The 12865-nt window shown below is 44.1% G+C and overlaps 1 protein-coding gene across 4 annotated transcripts in view; it reads left to right on the top strand.

Moving 5' to 3' along the window:
• Positions 1-12865, top strand: part of MARCHF8 (membrane associated ring-CH-type finger 8) — a 205957-nt gene that overhangs the window by 13399 nt on the left and 179693 nt on the right. For 3 of the 4 annotated variants that reach the window (XM_029060270.2, XM_029060264.2, XM_029060271.2), the window contains exon 2: positions 2835-2917. The exons of the other annotated variant lie outside the window; for it this stretch is intronic. The gene's annotated coding sequence lies outside the window, so the exon portion shown is untranslated. The remainder of the gene's footprint in view (positions 1-2834; positions 2918-12865) is intronic. 4 annotated transcript variants of the gene reach the window in all.

The raw sequence follows: 12865 nt of genomic DNA, 5'->3' as shown, positions 1-12865 counted from the left end.
TCAGGATCTTCCCCTACCTCAGCTCTTTAGCCACAGTGTTTCTTCGGGGGTAGCACAGCAGTTGAATACAACAAAAGAAGAGAGTGAGATGAAAGACAAGCAGAGGTGAGGCCAAAACAATTTTGCAGGAAAATGAAATGCAAAATTTCAGGTATAAATGGTATGCAGGGTGTTAGAAACACTTGGAAAAAATGGCTATTCCCCACAGACTGAGACCCTGGAGTCTACGCTCGTTGTAAATTTTTAATTGGTTTATTTATAAGGAGCCATAGTTATTAAAATATTAATGATCATAGCTCTCTGTTGGCCACTTAGCGTATGGGCAGTGAGTTGCTTGTCTCGGCTAATGCCAATCCCTGTTCCGTACATTAGAGTGTCCCTTTATTGATAGCTTGCCTAGAAATGTCCAAGAGAGAAGAGTTATTGAAACAGAATTACCATTTCCTAGAAGGGGTTTTCCTTTTCTAGGTTGGAACACGACCACAGGTCGGAGTGAGGCAAGTTGGATTTGTGCGAGGCAAGTTGGATTTGTGCTGGAGTCCCCAGGTTATGCCTGCTCTTGGGAGGAACAGCTCCCTCGACTCTATTTATTGCCATTGTTCTTGTCTGTCCATCTCCCCCGATTAGACTGTAAGCCTGTCAAACGGCAGGGACTGTCTCTATCTGTTGCCGACTTGTTCATCCCAAGCGCTTAGTACAGTGCTCTGCACATAGTAAGTGCTCAATAAATACTATTGAATGAATGAACTTGCTTTCCACTAGTGAAATACGCGCTCCCAGAAAACCCCAGAAGGGCCTACTTGACACCAAAAAGGAAGAATTCATTCATTCGTATTTATTGAGCACTTACTGTGTGCAGAGCACTGTACTAAGCGCTTGGAATGGACAATTCAGCAACAGATAGAGACAATCCCTGCCCAACAACAGGTTCATGGTATAGAATGGGGGAGACAGACAACAAAACAAGTAGACAGACATCAATAACATCAATATATATAGACTAATATAGCATCAATATATATGAATAGAATAATAAATACATACATATAATAATAATAATAATGGTATTTGTTAAGCACTTACTATGTGCAAAGTACTGTTCTAAGTGCTGGGGTGATACAAGGTATTCAGGTTGTCCCACATGGGGCTTACAGTTTTAATCCCCATTTTACAGATGAGGTAACTGAGGCCCAGAGAAGTTAAGTGACTTGCCCAAAGTCACACAGCTGGCAAGTGACAGAGCTGGGATTCAAACCCATGACCTCTGACTCCCAAGCCCGGGCCCTTTCCACTGAGCCACGCTGCTTCTCTATATATACACAAGTGAAATGCTCAAGTGAAATGTACATATATACACACAAGTGCTGTGGGGAGGATGGGGGGTAGAGCAGAGGGAGGGAGTCAGGGTGATAGGGAGGGGGGGAGAAGCAAAGGAAAAAGGGGGCTCAGTCTGGGAAGCCCTCCTGGAGGAGGTAGCTTGAAGAAATGTTCAAATAATCTGATGATGATAATGCATGGGGTATTTAAAAACTTACTCTGTGCCAAGCACTGTATTTGTTCATTCAGTTGTATTTATTGAGCACTTATTGTATACAGAGTACTGTTCTAATTGCTTGGGAGAGTACAATATAATAATAGACACATTCCCTGCCCACAATGAGCTAACACTGTAATAATAATGTTGGTATTTGTTAAGCGCTTACTATGTGCCAAGCACTGTTCTAAGCGCTGGGTAGATACAAGGTGATTAGGTTGTCCCTCGTGGGGCTCACAGTCTTCATCCCCATTTTACAGATGGAGTAACTGGGGCACAGAGAAGTTAAGTGACTTGCCCAAAGTCACACAGCTGATAAATGGCAGAGCCGGGATTAGAACCCACAACCTCTGACTCCCGAGCCCGGGCTCTTTCTACTGAGCCACGCTGCCTTACTAAACACTGGGCTAGATATGAGACAGTCAGGTCTCGTATGAGAAGCAGCATGGCCCAGTGGTTAGAGCATGGGCCTGGGATTAAGAAGGACCTGAGTTCCAATGCCAGCTCTACCACTTGTCTGCTGTGTGACCTTGGGCAAGTCGCTTCACTTCACTCTGCCTCAGTTACGTCATTTAGAAAATGGAGATTAAGACTGTGAGTCCCAGGTGGGACATGGAGCTGTGTCAACATGATTAGTTCGTATGTACCCCAGCGGTTAGAACAATGTCTGGCACATAGTAATGCTTAACAAATACCATTTTAAAAAAAAAGTCTGCTACATTCTGTGTCCTACATGCGGCTCACAGTCTAAGGGGGAAGGAGAATGGGTCTCTTATCCCCATTTTCCAGATGAGGAAACTGAAGAAAGGAAAAGTGAAGTAACTTGCCTTAGGTCACCCATGAGAGCAAGCAGCCGAGCTCAGATTAAAACTCGGGACCTCTGACTCCCCAGGCCATTGCTCTTTCCACTGGGCCATGATGTTTTCTAATCTGGTTAATTTTTCCAGAATATTTTTTGTCAGTCAATAGTATTTGATTACCCTGGTTACCCTGTATCTACCCCAGTGCTTAGAACAGTGCTCTGAACATAGTAAGCGCTTAACAAATGCCAACATTATTATTATTTATTGAACCCTAGCTCTGTGCACAGCAGCATACTAAGCTTGTGGGCAAATTTGTAGGATTTTTCCTCTCTGAAATGATTGGCGAAATATTTTACTATTTTACTGTCTATTGAAACTTGAAAAAAAATTATTGAAAAATATATTTACTTTCCAAGGGGGCAGAGGATACAACTTTTTATGTAGCCCAATTAAATGAGCCTTTCATTCTTAATGCCCTTTGCTCTCGTCATTCTCAGGTCTCAGCCTCCCTGGCCTTGCTGAAGTATAAAGTGAGTTATTAAAACGTCTGAGAACACTGACTTCTCAAATGGTTCACAAGGTAAATAGTCTAGGACGACTACTGGTTCACTGACTCCGATTCTGTTCAATGCTGACAGGTTTCTTAGGGTTGAAAATATCAACTTCCCTTCTCAATTTAACCTGTTACTACATTTTAGAAGTGACTTTTCGTTAGCTGTTGGTAAAGTTTTAACTTCCTTGTGCCTCACCTCTCTCATCTATAAAATTCATTCATTCAATCCTATTTATTGCACGCTCACTGTGTGCAGGGCATTGTACCAAGCGCTTGGAAAGTACAATTCGGCAACAGAGACAATCTCCACCCAATGGGCTCACAGTCTAGAAGCGGGGAGACAGACAACAAAACAAGTGGACAGGCATCAATAGCATAATTGTACTTTCCAAGCGCTTAGTACAGTGCTCTGCGCACAGTAAGCACTCAATAAATGCGATTGAATGAATGAATAATGGGGATTAAATATCGGTTCTCCCTTCTGCTGAGTTTGTGACCCGCATGAGGGACAGGGATTGTGTCCAACCCATTTATCTTGTCAACCCTAGTGCTTAAATGCACTTTTACTATTATTATTGTTATTATTTTTGTTATTATTATTGCTGTTCTTTTTTTGAAATCTTGTGTATACCAACTGGTGTATTTGAGGAAGAGAAAAGAAAAATGTATCTCTTGCACTTTAGAGGCTGGTCCTTATATTCTCTGACCAGGTTTTCCAGTGGGTTAGAGCAGGGGATGGGAAATGTGGTTTCGGTTCTAAGATGGGCAATTAAATTTGTAACCCAGATGTGGCTTGGTGCCCACACACCTCCCTTGAGCTCTGGCCACTCTGCAAAATTCTGATAATATTATCTCCTTCTCAGTGATGCTGGGTGGCTCGGTTTACACCCTAAGGTGAAGCAGCTCAAAAACAGAAAATATTCTTATCAGCATTCATTCCTAATTATGCAAAGTCAGGACTTGTTTTTGCTTTTTCAAATAATAATAATAATGATGATGGTATTTGTTAAAAGCTTACTATGTGCCAGGCATTCTTCTAAGAGCTGGGGTGGTTACAAGCAAATGGGGGTAGACACAGTCCCTATCTCGTGTAGGGCTAACAGTCTCAATCCCCATTTTCCAGATGAGGTAACTGAGGCCAAGAGAAGTGAAGTGTCTTGCCCGAGGTCACACAGTGGACAAGTGGCGGAACCTGGATTAGAACCCATGACCTTTTGATTCCCAGGCCCATGCTGTACCCACTGTGCCATCAAATCCCTTACTAATTTACCAGTCAGTAATATATGTGTATATATATATGATAGACTGTGGGCATCATTGGGCATGGATTGTCTCTATCTGTTGCCAAATTGTAAATTCCAAGCATTTAGTACAGTGCTCTGCACATAGTAAGCATTCAATAAATACTGTTGAATGAATGAATGAATATGATGGCTTTTAAAAATTTTATACTGGATATAAATTTAGTTCTTTTGTTGTTGTTGTTGGCATAGCTTTCAAATTGAACAGCTTTCACGGTTTGGAGGTGTGAAGGATTTATTCTCTCTTAAATCCAATTGAGTAGAGTCAGCTCTGTCACTAAACTTGAGTCTGCTTTTATGACCGAGGTCTTCAGCCTCTCTAAGAACCTCAGCAGGCATTGCTGCATCACTGATGCTGTGCCTTCTTGATATGGAGGAACCGAAAGTCTTAGAGCATGAATCGTCAGTGTGTTTTGATGGAGTGCGTCTTCCTTGAATGATAGTACGGGAGACAAGTTCTTTCTTTTTTTAGAGAGGCGATGGAAGGAATATGGGTTGATATTGAACAATTAGCTCAAGGTTTGTTTTCAAAATAGGCTAGCATTGATTTAGCGCAGCTAAGTTGCTTTTCCTGTAATATGTGTGCTTCTCAGCTTCCCTCTATGGGGGATGTTCAGTCCTCATGATAGTGGTGATAATAATTGTGGCATTTAATAATGTTGGTATTTGTTAAGCGCTTACTATGTGCCGAGCACTGTTCTAAGCGCTGGGGTAGACATAGGGGAATCAGGTTGTCCCACGTGGGGCTCACAGTCTTAATCCCCATTTTACAGATGAGGGAACTGAGGCACAGAGAAGTTAAGGCACAGAGAAGTTAAGTGACTCGCCTACAGTCACACAGCCGACAAGTGGCAGAGCTGGGATTCGAACTCATGAGCCCTGACTCCAAAGCCCGGGCTCTTTCCACTGAGCCACGCTGGCATTTGTTCAGCCCTTACTATGTGCCAAGCGCTGGGGTAGATACACGCTAATCTCAGTCCCTACGTGGGGCTCACAGTCTAAGTAAGAGGGAGAGCAGGCATTGAATCCCCGTTTTCCAGATGAGGAAACCGAGGGCCAGAGAGGTTAACGTGATTAGTTCTGGGAAGGTCAGATTTGGTCCTGGATCATTCCCATCCGTGGGATTTTTAGGTGGCCAGTTGGATTCCTGAGCTGCATCGGGGTTTCAGAGTGACTTCTGGGGGCCCGGATAGGATTGAGCCCATGGAGCCAACTAGGATGGAGTAGGAGCTGGCCAGGGGAAAGCCCCCAACTAACCCGCCTCCCGTTAGCCCCCTGGGCTGGAGGAGAAGGCGGAGCTAAACACTACCCTCCAAACCTCCCCTAGAGAAGTTCTCTCCCTCAGGGCCTTCCCCAGAACAATAATAATAATAATGTTGGTATTTGTTAAGCGCTTATTATGTGCAGAGCACTGTTCTAAGCCCTGGGGTAGATAGAGGGTCATCAGGTTGTCTCACATGAGGGTCCCAGTTAATCCCCATTTTACAGATGAGGTAACTGAGGCACAGAGAAGTGAAGTGACTTGCCCACAGTCACACAGCTGACAAGTGGCAGAGCTGGGATTTGAACCCATGACCTCTGACTCCCAAGGCCGGGGTCTTTCCACTGAGCCACACTGGCAGGAACACTCTCTAGACTTTACCTTACCCAAAGGCTGCTTTAAAACCAAGACAAATGCTCAGCGAGACTATCCCGTGATCCTACTGTATGTTCTTCACGTGCGCGCCCACGGTTACTGATGTAGGGACAGATCCGAACTCTCAAGCCTCCGCCACCCGTACCCGAGCCCAGTGGAATCAGTGATGAGGTTCACTCTTCGGGGACTACTGTTTGAACGGTTTTCACGGCCCCAGATCCAGGCCTAGAGGGGTTGCTGAGCTGAGGGTGATCGGTCCCCATTCAATCCCGGTGATTTCTGAAGGGGAGTCCACTAAAGCAGCAGCAACCTGCCAAGCAGCGTGTGGCTCAGTGGAAAGAGCACGGACCTGGGAGTCAGAGGTCATGAGTTCGAATGCCGGCTCTGTCACTTAGCTGTGTGACTGTGAGCAAGTCACTTAACTTCTCTGTGCCTCAGTTCCCTCATCTGTAAAATGGGGATTAAGACTGTGAACCTCATGTGGGACAACCTGATTTCCCTGTATCTACCCCAGCGCTTAGAAAAGTGCTCTGGACATAGTAAGCGCTTAACAAATACCAATATTATTATTATTATTACCCAGAGCAATTTATGGCCATGGATGGGCTGGGATGCCCTGATTCCCCTTGAAGAGACAACTTCCCACTCATCTTTTCCTAGACTCTTTTTTTCTTGATTTGTTTTTACAGTGTAGCCTAGTAGAAAGAGCCTGGAACTGCCTAAGCCTGTATTTCCCTCACCCGCCATCCCTTCTGCCTTCACTATATAATAATGTTGGTATTTGTTAAGCGCTTACTATGTGCAGAGCACTGTTCTAAATGCTGGAACACTGTTCTAAGCACTGGAGCACTGTTCTAAGCGCTCTATCCTTGGCTGTGCAGCCCTTCAGCACCTGGATACCCAGCCCAGCCCCACAGCACGCTCATCCATATTCTCAGGCTCTACTATTTCCAGATTCTGGAATTGAGAATCAGCGTAGCCTAGTGGAAAGAGCACAGGCCTGGGAGTCAGAAGGACCTGGGTTCTAATCCCAGCTCTGCCAATTGTCTGCTGTGTGATCTTGTGTGAAATGGGTTAATCATTTCACTTCTTTGTGCCTCTTACCTCCTCTGTAATATGGGGATTGAAACTGTGAGCCCCATGTGGTACAGGGACTGTATCTATCCCGATTTGCTTGTATCCACCACAGCGCTTAGGACAGTTCCTGGCACAGAGTAAGCACTTAACAAATACCACAATTATTATTATTATTATTTTAATATGTCTCCTCCTGTAGATTGTAAGCATCTTGCGGGCAGGGATGGTGTCTACCAACTCTGAATTACACTCCCCTAAATGCTTTGTGCAGTGCTCCATACTGATTAAGTACTCTATAAATACCATTGATTGATTGAGTCAAGAGATCTGGATTCTAATAATATCACTGTCACTTACCTGCTGTTTTATCTTGGTAAAGTCATTCAACTTTTTATGGTATTTGTTAAGCACTTAGTGTGTGCCAGGCACTGTTCTAAACAATGGGGTAGATACAAACTAATAAGGTGGACACAGTCCCTGTCCCACATGGGACTCAGTCTTAATCCCCATTTTCCAGATGAGGTAACTGAGGCAGAGAGAAGTGAAGTGACTTGCCCAAGGTCACCCAGCAGACAAGTGGCAGAAATAGAGTTACAACCCAGGTCTTCCTGACTCCCAGGTCCTTGCTTTATCCAGTAGGCCATACTGCTTCTCTGTGCCTGTTTCCTCATTGGTAATATTGAGAATAATAATAATAATAATGATGGCATTTGTTAATAATAATAATAATAATAGTGTTGGTATTCATTAAACACTTACTATGTACAGAGCACTGTTCTAAGCGCTGGGGTAGATACAGGGTAATCAGGTTGTCCCACATGAGGCTCATAGTCTTAATCCCCATTTTACAGATGAGGTAACTGAGGCACAGAGAAGTTAAGTGACTTGCCCACACTCACACAGCTGACAAGTAGTAGAGCCGGAATTCGAACCCATGACCTCTGACTCCCAAGCCCGTGCTCTTTCCCCTGAGCCACGCTGCTTCTCTTCGTTAAGTGCTTACTATGTGCTGAGCACTGTTCTAAGTGCTGGGGTAGTTACAGGGTAATCAGGTTGTCCCACTTGGGGCTCACAGTCTTAATCCCCATTTTATAGATGAGGTAACTGAGGCACCAAGAAGTTAAGTGACTTGCCCAAAGTCACACAGCTGACAGGTGGTGGAGCCGGGATTAGAACCCATGACCTCTGATCCCTAAACCTGTGCTCTTTCCACTGAGCCACGCTGCTTCTCTAACAGCAGAGGACACCTGTTCTCTCTCCTCCATAGACTGTGAACCCCATGTGGGACAGGGGTTGTTTGATCTGCTTGTGGTGTATCAGTAAATCTTATTGAACCCTTACAGTGTGCAGAACTCTGTACTAAGCGCTTGTACAACATAACAGAGTTGATAGACATGTTTCCTGCACACAGTGAGCTTTCATCTACCCCGGTGCTTGGCAGAGAGTCAGTGCTTAACAAATACCCCCATTATTATTGTCTTGTCTTATGCCGTTGAGTCGTCTACCGACCCGTAGCGACTCCATGGTGGCTCAGTGGAAAGAGCCTGGTCTTGGGAGTCATAGGTCATGGGTTCGAATCCCACTCTGCCACTTGTCAGCTGGGTGACTGTGGGCAAGTCACTTCACTTCTCGGTGCCTCAGTTCCCTCATCTGTAAAATGAGAATGAAGACTGTGAGCCTCAAGTGGGACAGCCTGATGACCCTGTATCTCCCCCAGCGCTTAGAACAGTGCTCAGCACATAGTAAGCGCTTAACAAATACCAACATTATTATTATTAGTATCTCTTCCAGAACAGCCCACCTCCATCTGCCATCATTCTGGTGGTGGATCCAAAGAGCTTGCTTGATCACAATACGGAAGTGGTTTTACCATTTGCCTTCTTCCTCAGACTTAACTTGAGTTTCTGCCCTTAAGTCCGTACCATGTCACTGCTGTCCAACAGCACAGGCGAGTTTTGACTTGTAGCAGGTTGCCTTCCCCTCGCTAGTCACTGCCCAAGCTAGGAATGGATTGGATAGGCCTTTGATTCTCCCTCCCATAGTCAAGACTGGTAGAGTACTGGACACTCACCAGGTGCGATCCTGAGAGGGAAACTTATTATTATTAGGGCTTAGTACAGTGCTCTGCACCCAGTAAGCGCTCAATAAATATGATTGAATGAATGCATGAATTGTTACTGCTGTCATCATTATTATTTTTATTATTTGCCACTGGGATTCATCAGTTGCATTTTCTTTAGCATAGCGAATTGTGGTTTTTTTTTCCCCTTACAATTATGGTTTCCTTAAACTGAATCACACAGTAAGTAACAAATGACGCTATGGTAGGTGACTTCCACTGTGGAGAATTGGAGCAGTCAGTAGGCTGGCTCAGTTCTGTGCTAACGAGCATCTGCTGAATTGGCAAGCAGCTGGGTGAGACCCGCCCTAGGCGTATGCTGCTCTGAGCACCTTCGACATTGGTCTCTGTCATAATGATGGTATTTGGTAAACGCTTATTCATTCATTCAATAGTATTTATTGAGCTCTTACTATGTGCAGAGCTCCGTACTAAGTGCTTGGAATGTACAATTCTGCAACAGATAGAGACGATCCCTGCCCAATGATGGGCTTACAGTCTAATCTTAAAGGAGCGTGGCTCAGTGGAAAGAGCCTAGGCTTGGGAGTCGGAGGTCACGAGTTCGAATCCCAGGTCTGCCAGTTGTCTGCCGTGTGACCTTGGATAAGTCACTTACCTTCTCTGGGCCTCAGTTACCTCATCTGTAAAATGGGGATTAAGACTGTGAGCCTCACGTGGGACAACCTGATTACCCTGTATCTACCCAGCGCTTAGAACAGTGCTCTGCACATAGTAAGCGCTTAACAAATACCAACATTATTATTATTTTTATTATTAATCGGGGGAGACAGACGGACAAAAACAAGACAACATAATCACGATAAATAGAAGCAAGGGGATGGACAACCCATTAGCAAAATAAATAGGGTAATAAAAATATATACAAATGAGCACAGTGCTGAGGGGAGGGGGTGGGAGAGGAGCAGAGGGAAAGGGGCCTTAGCTGAGGGGAGGTGAAGGGGGGAAGGGGGAGGGAGCAGAGGTAAAAGGGGTAGCTCAGTCTGGGAAGGCCTCTCAGAGGAGGAGGTGTGCTCTCACACGCTTACTCTGTGCCAAGCCCTCTCCAAGTCCTGAGGTAGATACAAGGTTATCAGTCTGGACATACTCGCTGTCCCACTTGGGGCTCACAGTTTAGGTAGGAGGGAGTGAGATTTAATCCTCATTTTTACAGATGAGGAAACTAAGGCACAGAAAATAATGATAATTATGGTACTTGTTAAGATTGGAAAGCAACAACGGAGACCCCTTTATCGATGACCTTTTGGGCCATTTAACCCTTTTAAGAAACTGTTGAATCGGTTTAGAGCCCACACAGGCTCATACTGGGGAATGAGTATCTATAGGGATCCCGATAAAACGGTCGAGAGGGAAACAGTGTATGTGAGCTCTTTATCCCATGTAGGTCTTCAACCTCTTGAATTGTTTGTGGAGGATTAACCAGCCCTCCGTGCACTTGGGAGGTAAGGCATGAAAAAAAGTTAAAGACATTCCTTCGAATCTCTAAACGGTGCAGTGCTCGAACCCCCCCTCTCCCCCGCCCCACCCTGTGGAAACAGTAATGAAACTTAACGATCTGTGTCTGATATTAAAGAGAAGCAAACCAGTTTACCCACTACCTAGACAACTAACAGAAGTGGGCTGCAGCGGTGACTCTAGTGGCTTTAAATTTCCCAGGACGTTGAACTTCTGATTAAAAAGTGACAAACCCGATTGCATTCTTGGAATCCTTGGGGTCACTGGGAAAGGAAATGCACATCCCACTTCTCCAGGCATATTTAAGGGAGATCTTAATCTCCCAGACTCCAAAGCTACTTGTTTAAAAATGATCCTATTGCCTCAATCTGCAACCGCACAGTTGTCTAAGGGAGTGCCTTGTGAAAGCTGATGCTATGATTGTTATGTTTACTGATATTTGAGAGACATGTAGAGCAGTGAGAAAGCAATAATGTATTTTGTGAAAAGCTTAAACTGTTCCGGTATTTAGTTTGCCTTTCGTACATCGTACTTGCATTGCAAAGTCGAGTGAATATGAGAACTGACCTTGTGCAGGAAGTGTTTCCTATGCTAGTAGCCATTTTAAAGTAAACGCCCCCTCCACCCTCCAAAAACCCCCCCAAAACCCCAAATCCTAAAAACAACAAAACAAAAACAAACACCTGACTCCTTTTTCTGGGTGATTGGAAGAGAACTGGCTTTTTATCTATATAATTATAATAATTCTGGTATTTTTAAAAGTGTTTACTGTGCACCAGGCACTGTTCTAAGCACTAGGGTGGATACAAACAAGTCGGGTTAGACACAGTCCCCGTCCCACTTGGGGCTCACAGTCTTAATCCCCATTTTACAGATGAGGAAACTGAGGCCCAGAGAAATGAAATGACTTGCTCGTGGTCACACAGCAGACAAGTAGCGGAGCCAGGATTAGAACCCATAACCTTCTGACTCCCAGGCTTGTGCTCGATCCACACCACCATGCTGCTTCCCTATATCTAATAGATATTAGCTTCCCTATATAGCTAATCTATAGATAATAGAAATATAGAGACAGATATACATGTATAGCTGCCCTCCATATTTGATGGATACCTCTGACAGCAAAATTCTTGTACGTATGTGTGTGTATGTGTGTATATCAGAAGAGGCCAATGTGGGATCCAGAGTCTCAGCCACATATTGGGTACACAAAAAAATTGTCCCTCGTGTGTTACATTATGCTTCATGTTTGCCGTTCCCTGTTTTCTCTTTTTCCTCCGTATCTCTGTCTCTCATTACATGTGAATAAAAGAATAATATGTATTTGTTTTGATTCTAAAAGTTCCTGAAGATTTTGGGGGCAGTTTGATGTTTTATAAGGTTTGGGCTCCTGCTCCTTTCTCTGTTTTTTTTTCCCCAGGAGAAGAATAAATGCTCTCTCTGCTACGTTTGGTATTCAGTGTTTTATTTCTGTGAAGAGCATTCAGTGTAGAGTAGTTTGAATCAGAGCTAAGCCATAGTCCCGTATTTTAATCCTTAGATCGCCCAGCAAAGTGATAAAGTGTTTGCTCACCTTTGAGAGGAGAAAACCAAGTTTAATGTGAAAATCAGTTTCACTTTCTAATTCTTCTAGAGATCGGGGCAGAGTTGAATTTGAATTTTGATATTTGCAAGAGAAATGTTTCTGAATCAAAAGTGGAAAAGCTGGGCAAAGTTATTTATAACTGGGCTGAAAGGGCGCTCCACAGATATAGGGCAGGGACTGAGTCCAGTCTGATTATTTTGCATCTACCCCAGTGCTTAGTACAGTGCTTGGCACATAGTAAGCCCTTAACAAATATCAAAATTATTATTATTATTATCATTAATTTCCCTTGAGGATGTGGGCAGGGATTGTCATTGTTTATTGTATTGTTCTTTCCCACGCGCTTAGTATAGTGCTCTGCACACAAGTAAGTGCTTAATAAATACGACTGAATGAATTAATCTGTTCAGCCCCTGATTAATGCACAACCGTTCATTCAATAGTTTTTATTGAGCGCTTATTGACCGTGCACTAAGCCCTAGGGAGCGGATACTTCAGATCAGAGACATCATCCTTGACTTCTCAGGGTTTACGGTCTTCAGGGGGACAGAAATGTTAAAGGAAAAGCTGAAGTCTAGTCTCCTTCCTGATCAATGGGGGAAGGCACGTATGTATTCTTTGTTTGCCATAATAATAGTAATAATGATAAAAATAATAACTGTGGTCTTTGTTAAGCCCTGGGGTAGATAGAAGATAATCAGGCTTCAGTTGGGGCTCACAGTCTAAGTAGGAAGGAGAACAGGAAATTGACTACCCATTTTGCAGATGAGGGAACTGAGGCAAA

This window comes from Ornithorhynchus anatinus, chromosome 3 (genome assembly GCF_004115215.2).
Source record: "Ornithorhynchus anatinus isolate Pmale09 chromosome 3, mOrnAna1.pri.v4, whole genome shotgun sequence".
NCBI classification, from domain to species: domain Eukaryota; kingdom Metazoa; phylum Chordata; class Mammalia; order Monotremata; family Ornithorhynchidae; genus Ornithorhynchus; species Ornithorhynchus anatinus.
Note: the sequence above shows the minus strand (reverse complement) of the source record. Positions and strands in the feature narration are given on the sequence as shown.